Source organism: Lissotriton helveticus, chromosome 9, assembly GCF_964261635.1.
Source record: "Lissotriton helveticus chromosome 9, aLisHel1.1, whole genome shotgun sequence".
NCBI classification, from domain to species: Eukaryota; Metazoa; Chordata; class Amphibia; order Caudata; family Salamandridae; genus Lissotriton; species Lissotriton helveticus.
Window position 1 is genome coordinate 474,804,080 of NC_136070.1, and position 15,563 is coordinate 474,819,642.

The following is a 15,563-nucleotide window of genomic DNA, read 5'->3' on the forward strand; positions in this document are numbered from 1 at the left end:
TTTTTGTTGGTGGATCACAGGATCTGGTAACATTCGGTTGTCATTGTTTAAACCTAGTCTCCCGCGAGAATTACACCCTTACATTTGCAATACGCGGCTTACATTTTTCAATGAAAGTGACTTATACACCACTGATCTCGGCTAACGCCTTTAGCACCTTATAGGAAACAGAATATCCCAGCCAAGAGCAAAAGCCTGCTGTTGAGTGTACACATTCTTAGATTTTTGAAAAAAGGATTTTACATTTTCAAGAACCAAAATGACTAGGCCTCAAGAACATTGTTTTCTAGCTGTGAAATTCTAAAATTTCGTGTGCATGAAGTGCACATCATGTGAATTTAGCATTAACTTCATTTTTTGAAATGTTTTGAAATTAATCAGAAGCAAAATGTGTTATAGCTTTTTGCCTGCAGGTGTCTATCTAGTACGAGCAAAATAGGTCTGGCGGTCTTCATTTTCAAATATACATCTGGCGGTCTACATTTTCTTTTTGAACAACTCTTCTCTCCTGCTGATGTCCTTAGACCGTACCCACAAATGCATGTCACCCAGTGTGAGTGCAGTTAACAAGTATGGGCCTTAAAGGGCCTGTTTCTGCCAATATTCACATTTACACATAGAAGGCCTTTTCAGGGGCGAGAAGTGTGAGTGCAAAGCTGTTAGCATGCATCCTTAGCATTTTGCACATATACAAGTTCAAGGTTCAAGGTCTTCTACTAGCGATGTCATCTGAAGCTTCGCCTTTAGAAACCCAGCAATTCCTCCTACACTAAATGCAACAAGTATGGCAGAACTGTGAACCTATCAATGTATTGCGGATATACTGTACGGCTAAACTGTAAATAATTTCCATAGACTGCTTACCCGTACTTTTTAGCAGCTTTTCTCACGGGTTACCCATTCCCAACCAAAAATCTAATTTTGGAGGGGGCCACCATGGGCCTTAAGGCTAAAAGTTCGTTTGTAATCAGGGCCTTAGTAATAAACTATCCATAGGTTGTGCACTAATATTACTACACCCTAGTGCGTCAATTGTTATGTGCAACTGATGAGCAATATATTGCTTTTGATTTCGAGGTTTTCTCTGCTTTGTTTAATGAGTGTTACCTATTTGAGTGCCCCAAAATGATTATTTGCAAAGTATTTGTGTACCAAATGTTCTTCTGCCATTAAGTCGGTATTGTGAAATAGAAGTCTGTGTCGTAGACGGCTCGTGAATTTTAATTAACGCATCAGTAGTGCCATAATATGGTGGACTTGAAAACCAATGACGAGCTCACAAAGATGCATTAAGGTTTCGTTCAGGCTCTGGGGGGTAGTTCTGGTGCTCTCTAAATACAGCTAGCTCCAAAGAAATACACCGGGGCATTACAAGCGAAAGCATTACAAAACAAGTCAAGCAGTTGGGCTTCTGCGACAGCAGGATGTTGTCAGCAGGGACGCTGAACCTGCCTGAGGATGCAGCCCTAGTGTTAAGGTTTCCTTTGTCAGCATAAGCTTTTCATTTACACCCCAGTATAAATCCTGACAGCTCCGGGCTTCCTTTCAGATCAGGAGCACCAGGAGAACAATTTCAAACTGGTAGAGCAAAAGCATATCTTAAAAATACCAATTAAGGTAGATCAAAAAAGTGTTGGGATAGAATCGTTCAAGAGATAAACGATTAGAGCCAAAAAAAAAAAAAGGAAACAAGGAATGCTCATTTAGAAAATGGGATAGCAGGCAGTTACATGGAATCATTAGGCAAGCTATGCAGTGGTGTATAGGTGTGCGGTGCATCCTAATGGGGTTCATTACCTAATGAAAGACGCTGATTGGGCTTTGAGAATTAATTTGTGTTCCTTCTAAAAAAACATGATGAAGAAAAATTAAACCATCAGAAATAGATGCACTCCTTAATTAGTTCCCCCTCAAGTGTCGAGGTGAATTACAACATCTGTTTCCGGTACAGCAAATATTTTAAATTCCTGACCGAAAATATTAATATTAGCACTAATAATATTAATGTGTTGTTGATACAGCGCTTTTAAGACATGCTGCTAATATTTTTAAGCGCTGAAACAAAACTTGTCTTTTATGTAAAGCTTTAGTGCCTATTTCTAAGCGTTGTAATAACTTGTTTTCATATAGAGCTTCACTTTCCATTTCTGCCATGTCTAAGCACTGAAATATTAACCAATCAATCAATCAAACTTTATTTCGGCAAATGCTGCCATAAAAGCACAATAATACAACATTGCTAAGTACAACAACATAAAATGACATAATGTAGTTTAAAAACAGATCAATAGTTGCTCTCTAGCATTTAAACCCTTAGTAACGAGAGGATGAAAATATAGGGAAGGGTGCGCCCCCTCTACAGGTTAACCACTAGGGACAAATAGGCATAATCAGACATCTCAAATGAGGTCAGTTTTTAGCAGCAAATCTGAAAATGTCATCATAAAATACAATGAATTAAAAATATAAATAAGCTAAAAAGCACAGTTAAAATAGGTAATCATCAATTGAACCCATTTAAATCAGGAAATTGATCCTAAAAAAGACAACACCATCTACGTTTGCACCACATTGCAAATGAAATATTAGCAAATAATAACTTGCTTTCGATTTAGATCTTCATAGCACAGTTGCACCCTTTGTAAGTGCTAATAAGAACTGGTCTGATTGTTACATACTTTTAGTAGCGTAGCTGGGGGGATGGCCCTTTCTCCCGGTGTGGTACGAGTTTTGGGGTTGGCGCCTTCCCCTGCTCTTACTTGCAGTCTTGGGGCAGCAATAGCAACCCCCCCCCCCCCCCTCCGCTCCTTAATATGTTTGCCACAGGATGACAAACTGAGAAAACTCGCCAGCAACCCCCACTCTTTACTGCGTCCGCCGCGGGCGGAAAATACCGGGACCCCCACGGGCAGCCAGAGACCTAGCTACGCCACCGCATACTTTAATGATACTCATTTTGTAAACAAGGGAAGAATGCCGAATTGTACCTTACTGTTTATAACTATCAATGGTTAAACAATAAATGATTAAAGTTCTACAGGTGTTGTTGTGCTCCTAATGGCTTTCAGGTTTCATGACTTCAATCAATCAATATATCTTTATTCGGTTACCTTTAAAACCATAAAAGTATACATAAAAACATAAATACAATACATAAAATCTATGCAATGTACGAGGAAAATACTTAAAATAGCAAAATGAATCTTCCTGTGAACCCCTGAGGGTAATTATGACTCTTAAAAAGTATACATTTAAAAGTGTGAACTCATCCTATTTTATCGGGCAGAAAAAGCGCAGGGCGAACGTTTGCGAAGCCTCCCTCTAAGTAAGGGGACAATAAAGGTTCTCCTGGACAAAGTGTAACATTTACAAAACATGATAAATACATCGTGTCCTGCGGAGGCCAATTGTCACAGCCGATGGAACCCAGAGATTTAAAATCATAACAACCTCTAGGGTGAGATAAGGACGGATGCAGTAGGTTAAATATAAATCTTAAAAGAGAAAATCTGTTTTTATTGTTTTTCACCAGAGCTAAGTAGGGCTCCTTATCCTGGGTGATGATCAGCATTACATTCTTTTGGACACTGGGTTTCAGCAATTCAACCTCCTCTCTTAACAGTGTTTTCCTTTCAAGGAAGTGCTCCTTAAATTCACTAATAATCCACTCGATGAATATGCTCAGGATTAGATAATAGCTCTGCTCTTCCCAACTTGAGGAGTGAGTCCCTTATGTGCTTGAGCCAGAGGATTTTTAAAGCATGATGAAGTGACAAACAGTCCCTGACTATTAAGTGGTTCAGGCTAAGCTCCTCATTGGTCCATATCCTGATCCAACTCAGCAATGGGCGAAGGGCTATCTGATCGCTAAGGTACTTTGGGAGACAGACGATAGACGCCTAAAGAATTTATTTTCTTTGATCTGAAGTTCGTTTGAGCTCACATGACCCCAGATGTCACTCCCATACAGCACCTTTGAAATGCACTTGGGCTGGTAAATCTTGACTAAAGCCTTGAGCGGTCTACTCCCCAGGCGTGTTGCAAAGCTAAATCCAGTCCCAATAGTCCTCCTAAGTTCCTCTTTCTTTGCAGTAACAAGAGGTTTCCATCTCAAAAAAGAAACGAATAACACACCCAGATATGGGAAAGCCCTAACTTTAGCATGGAGATCCTGTACAAAATATATTATAGTTGGGTCCATCCCCAAGAGAACACTCCAACGTTTGATGGGATTTACACAGTCAGAGGCTGATGTCAGATCCATAAAGGTGAGGTGGACTGGCTCTGAGTGAGCAACTGTACATTTATTGATGACCATATAAAGGTTCATGCATTGATTGATGGTAGATTTACCCTGCTTAAAGTCATATTGTGAAACTGAAATGATATTTCTGTCTTCAGCCCAACATGTAAGTCTATCCAGTATAACCCACCCCAGGACCTTTACAACAGACTCAATAAACGATATGGGCTTGTAATTCTGCGTACTGTCTTTATCGCCCTAAAGATGGGCTCTATAACTGCTATAGACCGAAAGGAGGACAGTCCCTAACCACAACATTTAGAATTAGAGTCAGCAAGGGTCCCCGGAATTCAACATTGCTGACAAACAAATCTAAGGGGATGTCGTCAGGGCCAGGGGCTTTTTGCCCAGTAAGACCCATAATACCCTGGGTAGTATCCTCTAGATTTAACCTCTCCCGGGTTGAGATTCCTGTCTCAAGGGTAGAAGAGGAAAGTGAACAATTATATATACCTTCAAAATGACAGGCAGCAGTTTAAGGTTGTTGCAATTACCAGTGATTGGATCAGCATGTACACAAACAGGATGGCTAACTGGGGTAGGAAGGGGTGGAGCTGGAAATGGCGCAAGAGACTCGAGTCAGTCACAGGAGTCCAACTGATTCACAGGGACAAATCTATTGGCAATCGCCACTGGGGTAAAAAGAGGCTTCATGCCAAAGTGACTATGACTCTGGGGTTCAACCATGGTCCATGATGTAGGATATACTGTTGCGGTTCTGTAGAAAAATCCAAAAGGAAGCACCAGGATTGAGGCGGAAGTGGCTGCTCTAAAGGGACTTAATGCAGGAAATACTTGCTCTGCCACATTAGAGCGGTTGAAATTAATTACAACACAATCCCCACTGAGTGTCTTTTTACCTTTTAATAGCCAGCTAACTCTTCTAATCATGTTAATTCAATCATAAATGGCAGAGTCCAGTTCCGAAGGTGTGCCAATCCAGTGGGGCACTTTGTTTTTTAATTGGACATACAATTCCGATGAGTGACCAGTCACATGGGGCACATTTCCAAGGAACACAAAGTAGGCGGTTGCTTCTGGAGGAAGTTTAATAATGGGACCAAAGATAGGTTAGGTTGACAGTCTCAATTAACATGATCAGAGCTGCCAGAGAGGAACTTAGTTCCTACTGTCATGTGGGGCTATTGGCTAAATAACCATGCATCACCCTTCGTGGGGTTAATCACAGATGTACAATCCATCACCATTTTCTGCACATCTTCTGGCCTGCAACAAGTCGTGTAGATATAGCTGACGGGGGCAAAACACCATTGATTCCCATAATAGCTTGCTCAATATTCCCACAACAGAGCTCAAGCAGGTGAAGTAGCTAATAGTAGTTAATAGCTAAAGGTAGTAGTTAATAGTTCTAACTTTTTATAAAATGAATCCATGCAAGCTTGAAATTTATTACTGATAAAGTCATCAATCGGGTGGTTAAGGGACCTACTCTCACCAAAATAGTCCTGGGACTCGAAGTCCCGCGGTTTCAGCCCCGCTGCCCATGCCGATGCATAAGTAATGCGCTTAAAAAAAACTGGTCTGATTGTTGCATACTTTAATGATACTCATTTCGGAAATGAGAGTAGAATGCTGAATTGTACCTTAATCTTTATAACAATAAACAGTTAAAGTTCTAGAGGTGTTGTTGTAATGGTAATGGCTTTCAGATTTTAGGACTTAAATACATGTTCCTTTCGTGTTCCAAACTCCATAGCAGATTTAACGGAATACCAGACAACGCACACCCCTAACCAGATGATAAAAGCACCAAGCAAAATGACCATAGAGAGCAGAATGTTTGGACACAATTACATGTTCAGTTATTTTTTAAAGATATAGAATTCCCTCTGCCAAGGATGTAGGGTTATCCTCGGGTGCCACAAATCTAGAGCACAGAAGGGACCATCGAAGGAGAGTCATGCCCAGCTGTCATCTTCAAGGTGAATGCAAAAGCCCATTCGTTAGGGCACCTCTTAATTTCCCTTCTTCACAGGGAATAGCCAAGGGGTGTAGGCCTCCAGGGTCTTGTGTAGCAAGGAAGGTGATTATGAGTCATGTCTTCCTTGTGTAACCAATGATCCTCCTTGCAACATCCCCTTGGGAACTATGACCCACCCCAGGCTTCCACTTCTTCACATGTGCTGCAAATCCACATATACATATGTAAATGTAAATGTAAATGTACAGGAATTTAGATAGCGCAAATCACCAAGCGGTTTCTAAGCGCTTGCTTAGGGAACCCGTCCTGGTATTCCCCTGTGAGATAACCCCGGCAGGGTATCCGCAAGGTGAAAGCCAAGCATCCCGCCGCGAGGGGGGTTGTGGAGATTAGGCAAGCTATTGCCCAGAGTCGCAGAGTGTGAACCCGTGAATCGAGTAGGCACCGGAGCGAGAATTGTCGAGTCCATGGACATTTTAGGACTCAAGACCCCGCCGAGCCGGGAATTGAACCCTGCTCCCGGGCTGACCTCTGCTTCCAGGTCTGCCTCCTCTAACCAGTGAGCCACACTTCTCCACACATATAGAAGTAAAACACCAATAAAAGCAGCCTATGACCCAAAAGTCCCAGCTTTCAATTGTCCTGCAAACATGGCCTCTAAAGAGGAGCACAGACAACAGGACTGTTAGGACTCACCTGGCTTGCGTGGCTTCCTGTGGCCAAGCCCTTTTCTGTAGGGGTGGCTTGAGATGTCCAGAGTGCTCCTGGAGCCTCACAACTGTACTTATTTCTGTGACATTTCCGGTAGGTAAGGACCCTGAATGCCCATCAGCAGTCGCACTGAGCAGCTCTGAGGGTTGGCCAATTTGAGGGCTACTTAATGCTGCAGAAGAGCAGAGGAAAAACAATGTGTTTGCATGCATAGGCTCCTATGATGGTCACTGTTAGTATGTCCAGTTAGACTGTAAACTTCCTTGCAGTTGTACCACAGTGCTTACTTGGTGCCACTAGCCTTGAACGGTTCCAGCAATCTTTAAGTTAGGAATTCAGGCCTAGTTTGTGGTTGGCAAGTCTGATGGTTGGAGCGAGGAGAGTAAAAAGGAAACAGGTTATACTTTAGTGGATCTTAGCAATACCAGTGGGAGTTCAGAGAGGGAACCTAGAGTCTAGCAGACCCTGAGAGAAGACGAGCCTGGAGAAGTACATTGAACTCAAACAATACAGCAGATATAGGAACAGTAAGCAGAAGACTAGAATCATTGTGCAGTGCAGTACATGAGCCCTGTTGTCATCTGCAAGGGATCGTGGTGAGAAATAATGTAGTCCAGTAGGTTAGTGAAGCCCATATAAGGGAACACTGGAGCACAGCTAAGGATCATTTGCCCACAGAGGGTGCCTGTTGACAGGACAATTTCCAAGTTGGGGCATGATAGGAAGAATGAGGAGGCCCGACTGCCTGCTGCTCGGACTGCTGTGAATGGATTAGCAGTAGCACTCACAGCAGCTAAGTGTTTGAAGCCCAGCTGCTGTAGCACAAAAAAATACTCCAGACAATCCCTGTACCACTAGGCTGGCCCAAGTTCAATGCTTTACTGTGTGGTCCAAGTACTGATATAGCCATGGTGCCAAGGGGCACCGGGAGCAGTGGTAAATCTTCTGCAAGGACACTTGGGTGATGGGCAGTTATGGCTCCAGGCTAGTCACTGTAATCCGATGGAAGTCCAAGACCACCGGCCATTTTAGAGTTAAGAGCCTACATATACAACACTGGAGCACATGATGAAATCATTTATGATATGATAATTGACGATTTTGGTTATATTGCCTATTTAAACAATCCCAATGCATACTTATTTCATAGAACCATTCTCAGTATACAAGATAATGGATACCATATGCAATACCAAAGTGGCACAAGTCAGGGTGGACACCAATGGTGGAGCTCCCCTACTGGGGAATCGTCATCTTCCAGCCTGAGGTCTAGGAAATGAAGGTTTGAGTCATGCCATCAGTGCGGGGCATTCCGTCAACACACGTGCAATCACATGAATGCAGTCTCATACATTTGCTGTGCAGCCAGAAGGTGTTTTGTGACATCACTGAAAGGTGCTATTTATCTCTGAGAAGGACTAAGAAGGACATCTTCCCTTTGGCTCTTAATAGCAGCAGGAGCTGCCTCCACTGAGGCTATCATTGCTTAACTAGGTGGGAATGTCCCCAATGAATTGAGGGAGGCACTATTGTGCTTTGCCTGGAATATTATGTTATGCTATGGTTATTTGCATAGAGCACTGTCCTCCTTGAAGGCATCCTGGCGCTATGTAGGTGTGTGAGGCTAACCCTAGGAGTGGGGTGAGGAGTTTGTTGAAGAGCCAGGTCTTCAACATCTTCTGGAATTTAAAAAGAGAGGTGGAGGCCCTTATGTGTAGTGGAAGGTCGTTCCAAGCCTTAAGGGGAAATGTAAGAAATTGCTCGACCTCCGGTTATGCTGCTTTGAACGCGTGGGATGTGTAATGGTACGAGTCCAGCTGAGCGGCGGTGCCTGGATGGGTGATGGAAATTAATCTGGCTGTTCGCGTAGGCTGGACCCTGAGTTGTGGAGGGCTTTGAATGTGTGGGTGAGGAGTTTGAACTGCGTGCATTTGAGTATTGAGAGCCAACCGAGCTTCCTCAGGTGTGGTGTGTTGTATGTCCCTGGTTTAAAAAAAAAAAAACAGCAGTGCTCAAACACGAGAACAGGAAAACCCTTACACACCCTAAAATGAAAAACGTGCAGCACATTTCATGTGCCTGTGAAAACAACATTTTTCAAATTTATGAAAAACCACGGTGATGTTAAAAAAAATCTCACTTGGCACCATTTCTAAGCGCAATCGACCTTTAGAACGTGGACGCGCGTGTGTAATTTACAAAACGCGATTGTGCAATTATATTAATTTTGGCTTTTTTAGCGATCAAGTGCTCGAATAGATACTAAAGGGAATAAATAGTAACCATGGGCGTAAAATCCGTTTCGCGGGTGAATTTGCGGATTTTTGACGATTTCGCGATCCGCGAATTGCGTGAATTTTCCCAATAATCCGCAAATTCGCAAGCTATGAATTATTTTGCTTGGTCGCGCTTTAAAAATACAATATCGCGCCCGCGGCGTTGACTCTGAGCCTGCCGAGTTGTTTTTCTCCCGGTTTTGCGTGTGCTGCGCCATTTTCGATCCTGCTGCGTGATCGCGCGAGAGTTTTTCGAACGCAATTACATCATCGCGGCTTGCCATCTTGCACAGCGAGAGTTTCACAACGCGAGTACGTCATAAATGCCCGCGACGGCGCACAGCTGACTTTCGGCGGGAGGTTTGAACAGCTCGAGTTCCCGAAATTGCAAAAATTGCAATTCTGCACAAGAAATCCACCGCACGAAGCATAAACCATGTGAAAATGATGATTTTGATCAGAATAACTCCTCAGATTGACATTTGGCTGCACTTTTTGTTGCAAGAGTTCATTTTTTGGGGTGGGGTGGGAGGAAGGAAGTGCCTCAGAGTCTCCAACTTCCTGTTCCTGTCCAGCAGGCTCCTCCCAGTGCTTTGTCCATGAACTGGCCACTTTTCATTTGGCTGTTGAGCTGGAAGGCTTACTTTTTCTTGCTGCTGGTGGATTTTTGTATTTGAGGACTTTTTGGACTTTGGAGTTTGGATCACTTTTGGACTTGAGATTTTACAAGTAAGTTGGTGTTGTTTGTTTGGGGCATTGCACTTGAGGCAGCTCCAGTTCTAAAACTTTTTTCACAACTTTAACAAAATATATATTGTGGTGGTAGCTAGCCACAGTATCCAGTAGGCCCAGGGTTAGTCATGGGTGCATGATACAACTGTTTCTCTGATTTTTTAAAACTTAATTCTCATATATGTCATGGAATTTTAGCTCACTGTTATATGTTCTCTGGAGATCTGGAGATCATAGTGGATTCAGATAGCGCTGGGACGCTTTCGGGCAGCCATGCGCTCTATAAATCTCCAAAATAAAAAAAATAAAAAAACATGTTGGTTTTTTTTAATTTTGGGGTGCCTGTAAAGCCTCACTAGCCAGTAGGCCCAGGGGTAGTGAGTGGTGCATGGGCCTAGTCTTTCTGTGGGGTGTCTTGTATTTAAACATCGTTGAGGGCATAGATGGCATGGGATTGTGGTGATTTTTATGTGTTTTTTCGAATTTTGGGGGTGTTGTTGTGGACTGTGCTTGTGGGTGGGGGCCATTTTGAGTGCTGGTACAGGCAGGGATGGGTCATGTGCTGGGGTGCAAGGGGTCATTTTGAAGGCAGACAGTGTTCTCAGGCCTGCACCCATTTTGCCTAGCTTTCATCCATTATGCCCTGGGGTAGTGAGTAGTGCATGGGCCTAGTCTTTTTGTGGGGTGTCTTGAATTTAAACATCATTGAGGGCATGGATGGCATGGGATTGTGGTGATTTTTATGTGTTTTTTCGATTTTTGGGGGTGTTGTTGTGGACTGTGCATGTGGGTGGGGGCCATTTTGAGTGCTGGTACAGGCAGGGACGGGCCATGTGCTGGGGTGCAAGGGGCCATTTTGAAGGCAGGCAGTGTTCTCAGGCCTGCACCCAATTTGCCTAGCTTTCATCCATTATGCCCAGCGGTAGTGAGTGGTGCATGGGCCTAGTCTTTTTGTGGGGTGTTTTGAATTTAAACTAACCCTGGGCGTAGTGTGCGGAGTGGGGCTCCGCGGAGCTACGCGAAGTGGGCGCAAAACTACGCCCACCCGCGCACTCCGCGTAGCCCCACTACGCGCCGCCCGCCTCCCTCCCGCCCTCCCTAAATATTTAAATAAAAGGATAGAAAGCTTTTAAAAACACTTACCTTGTCCGCCGTGTCCCCGGGGCTCTCTCTCGCCGTCCCTGGATTCGCGCTGCCACCGATTCAGATACTAATGCGCATGCGCGGACGCCCGCGCATGTGCATTTCTCATGAGAAATGCGCATGCGCGGCCGCCCGCGCATGCGCATTAGTATCCGAAATGGGGGCGCGAATCCAGGGACGGCAAGAGGGAGCCCCGGGGACGCGGCGGACAAGGTAAGTGTTTTTAAAAGCTTTCTATCCTTTTATTTAAGTATTTAAGAAGGGCGGGAGGGAGGCGGGTGGCGGCCGGCTACGCACCGTCTGCGGAGCGCGCGTAGTGCCGCCTGGCTACGCCCGCTACGCAAAATGCGTAGGAGACGGCACTACGCGCACTCCGTGCACGGAGCGTAGCTGGCCGCCCACCCTTAATTTAAACATCATTGAGGGCATGGATGGCATGGGATTGTGGTGATTTTTATGTGTTTTCTCGATTTTTGGGGGTGTTGTTGTGGACTGTGCATGTGGGTGGGGGCCATTTTGAGTGCTGGTACAGGCAGGGACGGGCCATGTGCTGGCGTGCAAGGGGCCATTTTGAAGGCAGGCAGTGTTCTCAGGCCTGCACCCATTTTGCCGAGCTTTCATCCATTATGCCCAGGGGTAGTGAGTGGTGCATGGGCCTAGTCTTTCTGTGGGGTGTCTTGAATTTAAACATCATTGAGGGCATTGATGGCATGGGATTGTGGTGATTTGTATGTGTTTTTTCGATTTTTGGGGGTGTTGTTGTGGACTGTGCATGTGGGTGGGGGCCATTTTGAGTGCTGGTACAGGCAGGGACGGGCCATGTGCAGGGGTGCAAGGGGCCATTTTGAAGGCAAGCAGTGTTCTCAGGCCTGCACCCATTTTGCCTAGCTTTCATCCATTATGCCTAGGGGTAGTGAGTGGTGCATGGGCCTTGTCTTTCTGTGGGGTGTCTTGAATTTAAACATCATTGAGGGCATGGATGGCATGGGATTGTGGTGATTTTTATGTGTTTTTTCGATTTTTGGGGGTGTTGTTGTGGACTGTGCATGGGGGTGAGGGCCATTTTGAGTGCTGGTACAGGCAGGGACGGGCCATGTGCTGGGGTGCAAGGGGCCATTTTGAAGGCAGGCAGTGTTCTCAGGCCTGCACCCATTTTGCCTAGCTTTCGTTCATTATGCCCACGGATAGTGAGTGGTGCATGGGCCTAGTCTTTTTGTGGGGTGTCTTGAATTTAAAAGTCATTGAGGGCATGGATGGCATGGGATTGTGGTGATTTTTATGTGTTTTTTCGATTTTTGGGGGTGTTGTTGTGGACTGTGCATGTGGGTGGGGGCCATTTTGAGTGCTGGTACAGGCTGGGACGGGCCATGTGCTGGGGTGCAAGGGGCAATTTTGAAGGCAGGCAGTGTTCTCAGGCCAGCACCCATTTTGCCTAGCTTGCATCCATTATGCCCTGGGGTAGTGAGTGGTGCATGGGCCTAGTCTTTCTGTGGGGTGTCCTGAATTTAAACATCATTGAGGGCATGGATGGCATGGGATTGTGGCGATTTTTATGTGTTTTTTCGATTTTTGGGGGTGTTGTTGTGGACTGTGCATGTGGGTGGGGGCCATTTTGAGTGCTGGTACAGGCAGGGACGGGCCATGTGCTGGGGTGCAAGGGACCATTTTGAAGGCAGGCAGTGTTCTCAGGCCTGCACTCATTTTGCCTAGCTTTCATCCATTATGCCCAGGGGTAGTGAGTGGTGCATGGGCCTAGTCTTTCTGTGGGGTGTCTTGAATTTAAACATCATTGAGGGCATGGATGGCATGGGATTGTGGTGATTTTTATGTGTTTTTTCGATTTTTGGGGGTGTTGTTGTGGACTCTGCATGTGGGTGGGGGCCATTTTGAGTGCTGGTACAGGCAGGGACGGGCCATGTGCTGGGGTGCAAGGGGCCATTTTGAAGGCAGGCAGTGTTCTCAGGCCTGCACCCATTTGTCGAGGTGAATTACAACATCTGTTTCCGGTACAGCAAATATTTTAAGTTCCTGACAGATAATATTAATAATAGAACTAATAATATTAATGTGTTGTTGATACAGAGCTTCAAGACATGCTGCTAACATTTTTAAGTGCTGAAACAAAACTTGTCTTTTATGTAGAGCTTTAGTGCCTATTTCTAAGCGTTGTAATAACTTGTTTTCATATAGAGCTTCACTTTCCATTTCTGCCATGTCTAAGCGCTGAAATATTAACCAAGCAATCAATCAAACTTTATTTCGGCAAATGCTGCCATAAAAGCACAATAATACAACATTGCTAAGTACAACAACATAAAATGACATAATGTAGTTTAAAAACAGATCAATAGTTGCTCTCTAGCATTAAATCCCTTAGTAACGAGAGGATGAAAATATACGGAAGGGTGCGCCCCCTCTAGAGGTTAACCCCTGGGGACAAATAGGCATAATCAGACATCTCAAATGAGGTCAGTTTTTAGCAGCAAATTTGAAAATGTCATCATAAAATACAATGAATTAAAAAATATAAATAAGCTAAAAAGCACATTTAAAATAGGTAATCATCAATTGAACCCATTTAAAATCAGGAGATTGATCATAAAAAAGACAACACCATCTCAATTCTTTGTCCTAGCTCCTCACTAAACATCTGCGTTTGCACCACATTGCAAATATTAGAAAATAATAACTTGCTTTCGATTTAGATCTTCTTAGCACAGTTGCACCCTTTGTAAGTGCTAATAAAAACTGGTCTGATTGTTACATACTTTTAGTAGCGCAGCTGGGCGGTGGGGGCGTTTCTCCCAAGGTGGCACGAGTTTTGGGGTTGGCGCCTTCCCCTGCTCTTACCTGCTGTGTTGGGGCAGCAATAGCAAGCCCCCCCCGCTCCTCAATATGTTTACCATGGGGTGACAAACTGAGAAAACTCGCCAGCAACCCCCCACTCTTTACTGCGGCCGCCACGGGCGGAAAATGCAAGGACCCCCACGGGCAGCCAGAGAGCTAGCTACGCCACTGCATACTTTAATGATACTCATTTTGTAAACAAAGGTAGAATGCCGAATTGTACCTTACAGTTTATAACAATAAATGGTTAAACAATAAATGATTAAAGTTCTACAGGTGTTGTTGTGCTCCTAATGGCTTTCAGGTTTTATGACTTCAATCAATCAATATATCTTTATTCGGTTACATTTAAAACCATAAAAGTATACATAAAAACATAAATACAATACATAAAATCTGTACAATGTACAAGGAAAATGCTTAAAAGGTTTATAGCAAAATTATTCTTCCTGTGAACCCCTGAGGGTAATTATGACTCTTAAAAAGCATACATTTAAAAGTGTGAACTCATCCTATTGTATCTGGAAAAAAAAGCGCAGGGCGAACATTTGCGAAGCCTCCATCTAAGTAAGGGGACAATAAAGGTTCTCCTGGACAAAGTGTAAAATTTACAAAACATGATAAAATACATCGTGTCCTGCGGAGGCCAATTGTCACAGCCGATGGGACCCAGAGATTTAAAATCAACCTTTAGGGTGAGATAAGGACAGATGCAGTAGGTTAAATATAAATCTTAAAAGAGAAAATCTGTTTTTTTTGTTTTTCACCAGAGCTAAGTAGGGCTCCTTATCATGGGTGATGATTAGCATTACATTCTTTTGGACACTGGGTTTCAGCAATTCAACCTCCTCTCTTAACAGGGTTTTCCTTTCAAGGAAGTGCTCCTTCACTCACTAATAATCCACTCGATGACTACGCTCAGGATTAGAAAATAGCTCTGCTCTTCCCAACTTGAGGAGTGAGTCCCTTATGTGCTTGTACCAGAGGATTTTTAAAGCATGATCAAGTGACAAACAGTCCCTGACTATTAAGTGGTTCAGGCTAAGCTCCTCATTGGTCCATATCCTGATCCAACTCAGCAATGGGCGAAGGGCTATCTGATCGCTAAGGTACTTTGGGAGACAGACGATAGACGCCTAAAGAATTTATTATCTTTGATCTGAAGTTCGTTTGAGCTCACATAACCCCAGATGTCACTCCCATACAGCGCCTTTGAAATGCACTTGGGCTGGTAAATCTTGACTAAAGCCTTGAGCGGTCTACTCCCCAGGCGTGTTGCAAAGCTAAATCCAGTCCCAATAGTCCTCCTAAGTTCCTCTTTCTTTGCAGTAACAAGAGGTTTCCATCTCAAAATAGAGTCAAATAACACACCCAGATATGGGAAAGCCCTAACCTTATCATGGAGATCCTGTACAAAATATACTATAGTTGGGTCCATCGCCAAGAGAACACTCCAACGTTTGATGGGATTTACACAGTCAGAGGCTGATGTCAGATCCATAAAAGTGAGGTGGACTGCCTCTGAGTGAGCAACTGTATATTTATTGATGACCATATAAAGGTTCATGCATTGATTGATGGTAGATTTACCCTGCTTAAAGTCATATTG